Here is a 7475-nt window from a genome sequence, read left to right on the forward strand (position 1 = left end):
GGTTTCTGTCTCTGATTTCCAGGGAAGACCCCGGGAGATTCTTTTCTCCATGAAGTGTGAGCTCTCAGTGCTCTTCTTCTCATTTCTACAAACTTTTCAATGATTATTTTTCTTCAAGTGCTAAAAACAGAATGAAAACACATGTAATAACCCGAGTTATGAACCCGCCATGATCTTCCCAGTGCTTCAACCACAAAGGTGAATGTTTAGAAAGCAGACGATCTGACATTCCCTGCGTGTGAATCTTTCGGGGGGGGGGGGGGGGGGGGCTGACCCCCCCCCCCCCGGTGAATATTTGGTGAAAGTCACAATCACTGATTTACAAATAAGCTCCACCGTGTCCCTGGAAATCATCGCTGCAATGAGCCCCCCACACGGCATCCCCCAATACCAAATAGGACGGTCACCGGTGTACAATATAAATGCAGTATTGATTATGACCTGATCAATAATCAATAAATCAGTGTCGGTGACCCCCACCCATATATAATAATCACCATCATCCATACAATCTCCTCCCCTTCTATCAGCAGGCAGCCCCTCACCTGTTACATGCACACAGACCACCGTAGGAGGACAATGCAGAATACAATGACAGCTCCCACCCCACACCCACACACTGCTACACTCTCCCCATCCCTCCTCCCCCTCCACCGTCCCACACAGGGGAACACATGGCCCTCCTATGTACACACACAACACAGCACCGTACTGTACCGGGCACTCACTCTGCTGCCGAATGAGATGAAGAAAGACAGAGAGGGAACTGCCAGGTGAGTGGGCGGAAGTGACGTCTTCACTCCCTACCTGTACGGCTTCAGTAAGGGCGGAAGCGAATGAGAGAGAATTACACCGCACGCTCTGCTGCTAGTTTCTTCAGAGAGCAGGAAGTGACTACAACTAAGGGCGGAAGTGGGGCTAGGGCGTGGGACAGAACTGGCAAGAGAGAGTTGCATGGCGCTGAGTCCTGAGGGATTTGAGATGCTTGTAGTGCATGTCCTACATGTTTTGTGAGAGTGTAATAAATGTGATAAACACGAGTGTAGGCAAACAGGATATTTGGATGCATAGAAAACGTATTGTTAGTCATGTGTCCTATGAAAAACGCACCATAAATGCAGCAAAAACTAGGGTTGTCACTTTTTGTTCAAGCCGGTGTTCTGACGAGAAGTGTCCTCCTATCGGATAGTGTCCGCCCTGTACTGCGCAGGTGCAGCGCTTGCGCAGTACGGAGGACAAGGAGACGCCAAAAGTCTCCGAAGTTGACCAGCTGACCATTAGCTGTACACGGCGCTTGGGCACTTAATAGTGAACGCTTTGTAACAGGGCCCCTCGCGGGCTCGCTTCGCTCGTCACGCTTCAGGCATGGCCTCGCTGCGCTTGGCATCTTTTTATTCTAACTCTATGTCCACTTGGATAGTGGGGCATGAACCTGGACTCAGGGCAGAATAAGTGCGCATGCGCCGTGTACAGCTGACGATTAGCTGTTTAACTTCGGAGACTTTCGGCGTCTCGTTCGTCCTCCGTACTGCGACTGCACAGTACAGGGCGAACACTATCCGATGGGGGACAGTATTCGACAAGACACCGGCCCCTTTCACACTTTTAAGGCCCCTTTCACACTTATACGACTTGTCACACAATTTTGTGCTGCAAAATCGCATTACAAGTCATTCTCCATGATTTTCAATGACTACTTATCATATTGGCACGACTTTAAGTCGTGCCGACTTCAAAGTAGTCCCTGCACTACTTTGGTCCAACTTCCATCCGGTCCCATTGAAGTCTATGAGGGGGAATTCGCACCACACTGGATCAAACTCGCACATGACCCTTTCCGTATCAGAATCGCACCGCATTGATGTGAACTGCCTTCATTGAAAACAACATTATTTCAGATGATATGCGAATCTATGTGTAGCGCTACCCCCGTAGGGGCTGCTGGTAAATGTGGTCCATCTCCCACCCTGCACAGCCAGGCACACAATCCTCCAGTCACTAAGCAGTCCTTGCAACTTTGTTTTTTTTGTTTTGTTAGGTGAATAGAACTTGGATTGGGATAGGGTGCGTATGGGATGCCCACTTGATTGAAGAAAATCGGTAAGGACTTAAAGCGGAACTTCAATTATTTTTTCATCTTTCTATCTATTAAATCTTCTGCTCTTGTTGTTTTAACTTTGGATAGTAAAACATTTTCTGCCAGTAAATACCTTTTACAGCCCACTTCCTGTTTCTTGTCTGGTAAAAAGCCTAGGCTTATGACATCATGCACAGCTCTCACCCTCACTCTCTTGAGAGTTTGCCAAGAAGGGAGGGGGATGAGTCATAAGAGGGCCAATGAGAGCTGCAGAGCTGGAGGTGTGTGTCTGTGTAAATCCAGGAAGTGAACAAGCAGCAGCTTCAGCTGCCCACAGTTAAAATGGTTGCAGCCAGACTTAGTGGAGGGAGATTTCTGCAGCCTATTTGGCAAGTACAGAATCACAGTATATATAAAATAATATGCAAAGTGGTTGGAGGGAGCTTCAGAATGTCAAAGATGTTTTTATTACAAATTATGTGAGCAGACTGCCTTTCCTCTTTAACTATATACTGTCCAGTATATACAGTATCTCACAAAAGTGAGTACACCCCTCACATTTTTGTAAATTATATTATTATATCTTTTCATGTGACAACACTGAAGAAATGACACTTTGCTACTATGTAAAGTAGTGAGTGTACAGCTTGTATAACAGTGTAAATTTGCTGTCCCCTCACAATAACTCAACACACAGCCATTAATGTCTAAACCGCTGGCAACAAAAGTGAGTACACCCCTAAGTGAAAATGTCCAAATTGGGCTCAAAGTGTCAATATTTTGTGTTGCCACCATTATTTTCCAGTACTGCCTTAACCCTCTTGGGCATGGAGTTCACCAGAGCTTCACAGGTTGCCACTGAAGTCCTCTTCCACTCTTCCATGATGACATCACGAAGCTGGTGGATGTTAGAGACCTTGCGCTCAACCACCTTCCGTTTGAGGATGCCCCACAGATGCTCAATGGGGTTTAGGTCTGGGGACATGCTTGGCCAGTCCATCACCTTTACCCTCAGCTTCTTTAGCAAGGCAGTGGTCATCTTGGAGGTGTGTTTGGGGTTGTTATCATGTTTGAGTACTGCCCTGTGGCCCAGTCTCCGAAGGGAGGGGATCATGCTCTGCTTCAGTATGTCACAGTACATGTTGGCATTCATGGTTCCCTCAATGAACTGTAGCTCCTCAGTCTCGGCAACACTCATGCAGCCCCAGACCATGTCACTCCCACCACCATGCTTGACTGTAGGCAAGACACACTTTTGTTTTGACTCCTCACTTGGTTGCACACTTGACACAATCTGAACCAAATAAGTTTATCTTGGTCTCATCAGACCACAGGTCTGCTTGTCTTCAGCAAAACAGTTTGCAGGGCTTTCTTGCGCACCATCTTTAGAAGAGGCTTCCTTCTGGGATGACAGCCATGTCGACCAATTTGATGTAGTGTGCGGCTTATGATCTGAGCACTGACAGGTAGGAATGAGCCCGATGTTCGAGTCGAACATAAGTTCGACTCGAACATCGGGTGTTCACCTGTTCGCCGAATAGCGAAGAATTTGGGGTGTTCGCGGCAAATACGATTTTTTTATTATCAAAGGCAAACTGGCCCAAAATAGTAAAAAAAAAATTCCACCAAAGAACAACCCAAGTTAAATTCTCCTGCTCTGGACGATTGCAGCAATACCACAGTATGTGTAGATGTATGCAGCCCAGCATTTTGCTTAAAAAAAAAATCCTGTCCAAAAAAAAAACTGACCCTGACCTTTGGCCCTGATCTAGGTTTTTTTTTGGATTTTTTTTATATTATTTTATTTTTATTTTTTTGACACACTTTTTTTTTCTTTTTACTCTGCAAGGAGAGAGAGAGAGAGAGAGAGAGAGAGAAATACAATATATCTCTCTCCTCCATTAACACAGAAAAAACAGGGGCGGGCTTCACAGTGACTGATCACTCTGATAGCCAATCAGAGGCTATCACAGCAATCAGGTGACCTGGAATCTGTAATTCTGTGTCCTGATCATTAGTACAGGGCCCGTGGCTCTCTTATTTGCTACCTTTTGTTCTATTAAACATACAATTGAAAGTGTTTTCTGGTCAACAAGTCCCAAAAAAAAAGTTAGCTATGCATCCTGCTAAAAATGTTGTGAGCTGATAACTTCCTGTGCTGTCTGCCTCTGGACTGTTATCAGTTAGCATTGTTCCCTGCTATCTCCGTGGACTACAAAACACCTCCCATTGTTAAGGAGAGGAGAGGGAGGTGGTATATAGTCCTAACACAGTCCCTGTCCCAGGGCGACAACACTGCTCAGTTTGGTTATCAACCTAGGGGAGGAAGTGAATTTAATAAATTTGTTCTTTTTAAATCAGCACAAGGGACAGTACTTACAGTCAATGTAAAGTGTCAATTGTGCTGTTGGCTGCTGTTCCATTTGAAATCCAAAGTTCTCTGATCCTCCACCGACAGCCTCAATCTTCTAGTGCTGTGGGAGTTATTACAAGCCAAAAGACCTGTCATAGATACTAATAAAGAGTGTCTACTAAGTCCCAGCCCCCTCCGGATGCCAGTCCTAGACCTTCCCACCACATTCTCCTGGTCACTGCACACAAATAACCCCTTCACACCCATACTACTCTTACATAGGTCCATGTTTTCCGTGATCCAGATAGCAGCTCTAGACTTCCAACCGACCATCTGGTGCCCATGAGACATGGGGGCCCGGGTCACCTGACGCATAGGGATGCCACTTGGGTTTTGAATTATGTGTCCAGGTTTCAGCCGCCTAAAACCCAGACACAATATTAAGACTAGAATGATACTCAGAACAGGGCCTAACAGGAGGGTGAGGGGGCACTATGCATGTCGCATTCAGGGCCGTCTTTAATATTGATTGGACCCTGGGCAAACATTTTCTTGGGCCCTCCCAAATCCACTTGTCAACTATTTCAGACAGTGTAGGCTCAAGGGGCAGCTGCTTTGGGCCCCACAACAAAGACTGGGCCCAGGGCAGCTGTGCCTTTTGCCCTGCCCTAAAGATGGCCCTGGCCGGATTAGTATTCTCTTTGGGGAGCCCAACAGTGTCCCAGGTCTGTTATCCTATAGTGTATGCTAAAAAAAAAAAGTCTGTTGGGTGCCACTAAGGTGTTCAGGTTTGGCTTGAAGAAAAAGTGGCAACTCTACTAAAGCATAATACATGATACATTTCCTCAGTCACCACGCACTGCAGAGCCAACCAGGTTTGCACCAGTAAAGTACACAACTCTTCACCCTAGACAATAGTAGTACTAAAACATCAGTAGACCATCACACAGAGGCTTCTTGGTGCATAAGTAACTTTCTTACTGGGCAGCAATATAATGAACAGTCCACCTCAATGGCAATAAACTTGTCCAAATATTGGCAATGCAGATGAGTTCAAATGGTCACATCATTGAACCATATTAACCGGGAGGTTTGGACACAGCTGATCACGTGTTAAAGGGCCGCTGTGATTGGCTCTTAACCACGATCTGTGATCAGCTGTGTCCAAAGGACACAGCGATCACACAGTGCGCCGGATGTGCGCAACAGGGGGCGTGCAAGGGGAGTGATCCTGGGTGGTCTTCTCCTCCTGGAACAACAGAGCCGCATTGTCTTTCGGCTAAGGCGTGATTAGAAAGTGGTTAACCTCTCCCTCACTGAAGAGTGTCCGGTTGATACTGGCAGGAGGCATCAAGTGATTCTGTGACATTGTACAGACCTTAACCGCTTGGTGACCGCCCGCCATTGATCGACGGCAGCAGAATGGCACTCCTGCACAAAACGCCGTAGCTGTACGGCGGGAGTTTTAAGGAGTATAGGGGGCGAGCGCACGCGCGGCGTGACCTAGGAGCTTGTGCGTGTGGCCGGCGGCCCCGATTGCCACCGGATACTCGCAATTGCTCCAGAGAAGGAGAGAATGGAGATCTGTCAATGTAAACAGACAGATCTCCATTCTGTCAGGGGTGAGGAGAGTGATCTGTTGTTCCTAATGCTTAGGAACAATGATCGGTCCCCTCACCCAGGCAGTCCCATCCCCCCACAGTTAGAATCACTCCCTAGGTAACACAATTAACCCCTTGATCGCCCCCTAGTGTTAACCCCTTCCCTGCCAATGACATTTGTACAGTAATCAGTGGCTATTTATAGCACCGATCGCTGTATAGATGTCAATGGTCCCAAATAGTGTCAAAAATGTCCGATCTGTCTGTCGTAATGTCGCAGTCCTGATAAAAATTGCAGATCGCGTTTACTAGTTTTACCATTACTAGTAAAAAAAATAAATAATAATAAAAATGCCATAAATCTATGCCCTATTTTGAAGACGCTATAACTTTTGTGCAAACCAAGCAATATCCGCTTATTGCGATTTTTTTTTACCAAAAATATGTAGAAGAATACATATCGGCCTAAAGTGAGGAAGAAATTCATTTTTTTATATATTTTTGGGGGATATTTATTATAGCAAAAGTAAAAAATATTGCTTTTTTTTTAAAATAGTCTTTTTTTGTTTATAGCGCAAAAAATAAAAACCGCAGAGATGATCAAATACCGCCAAAAGAAAGCTCCATTTGTGGGAAAAAAAGGATGTCAATTTTGTTTGACTACAGCGTAGCATAACCGCGCAATTGTCAGTTAAAGCGACGCAGCGCCGTATCGCAAAAAATGGCCCAGTCAGGAAGGGGGTAAATTCTTCCGGGGCTGAAGTGGTTAAAGAATCACTCCACTTTTGTGGGGAAAAAAATAGCAAATAAAAAATATATATATGTATGGCATATGCCATATACAATTGCGACACAAGTCATATTGTACCTGATCGTTAATAAAAATTACTTTTCCTTTTCAATCTGCAGTAAGTTTATGTAAGATTCAATGCAATATAGCAAAATGGAGGCGTTCTGTACACAGATGGTATACAGAACGCCCCCAGAAATAGAATTTCCTGCTTGTGTGAATGGCTCATTAATTTTCCCAGAGGTCTGCCTAAGATACCTGTCAGAGTTTTGGCATTCCCTGCAACAAAATGTCAATTTTGGTAAGATACTCCCAAATGGAATTTACCAGTGACATCCGCTCATGCAGGGTGCAGGGGCGCCGACCCCCTGATCCATGCGCCAAGCCTCTAATCTACATGCAGGGCACCGGACGCATGAATTTCAGTGGGTTTTTTTTTTTTAAGCGGATTTTTTCCCCCAAAAATTGCGTTTGAAAAACCGGTGTGCAAAAACCATGTGACATAAAAAAATTTCAACGACCGCCATTTTATTCTCTAGGGTCTCTGCTAAAAAAAATAAATATGATGTTTTGTGGGTTCTAAGTCATTTTCTAGCAAAAATACTGAAACAACAAATGTCAGAAAAAGGCCTGGTCCTTAAGTGGCTAGACTGA

General features: G+C 45.2%; 1 protein-coding gene across 3 annotated transcripts in view; it reads right to left on the minus strand.

The window, feature by feature from the left end:
* Positions 1-863, minus strand: part of PGLS (6-phosphogluconolactonase) — a 45110-nt gene extending 44247 nt beyond the window's left edge. Inside the window, exon 1 of one of the 3 annotated variants that reach the window (XM_073622502.1) lies at positions 729-863. The gene's annotated coding sequence lies outside the window, so the exon portion shown is untranslated. Of the gene's footprint in view, positions 1-545; positions 565-717 lie in introns of those variants that run through there. The other 2 variants (XM_073622503.1, XM_073622504.1) reach the window with 2 other exon arrangements.
* Between the last annotated feature and the right edge of the window lie 6612 nt (positions 864-7475).

The sequence above is a fragment of the Aquarana catesbeiana genome, linkage group LG03, assembly GCF_042186555.1.
Source record: "Aquarana catesbeiana isolate 2022-GZ linkage group LG03, ASM4218655v1, whole genome shotgun sequence".
In the NCBI taxonomy this organism is placed as follows: domain Eukaryota; kingdom Metazoa; phylum Chordata; class Amphibia; order Anura; family Ranidae; genus Aquarana; species Aquarana catesbeiana.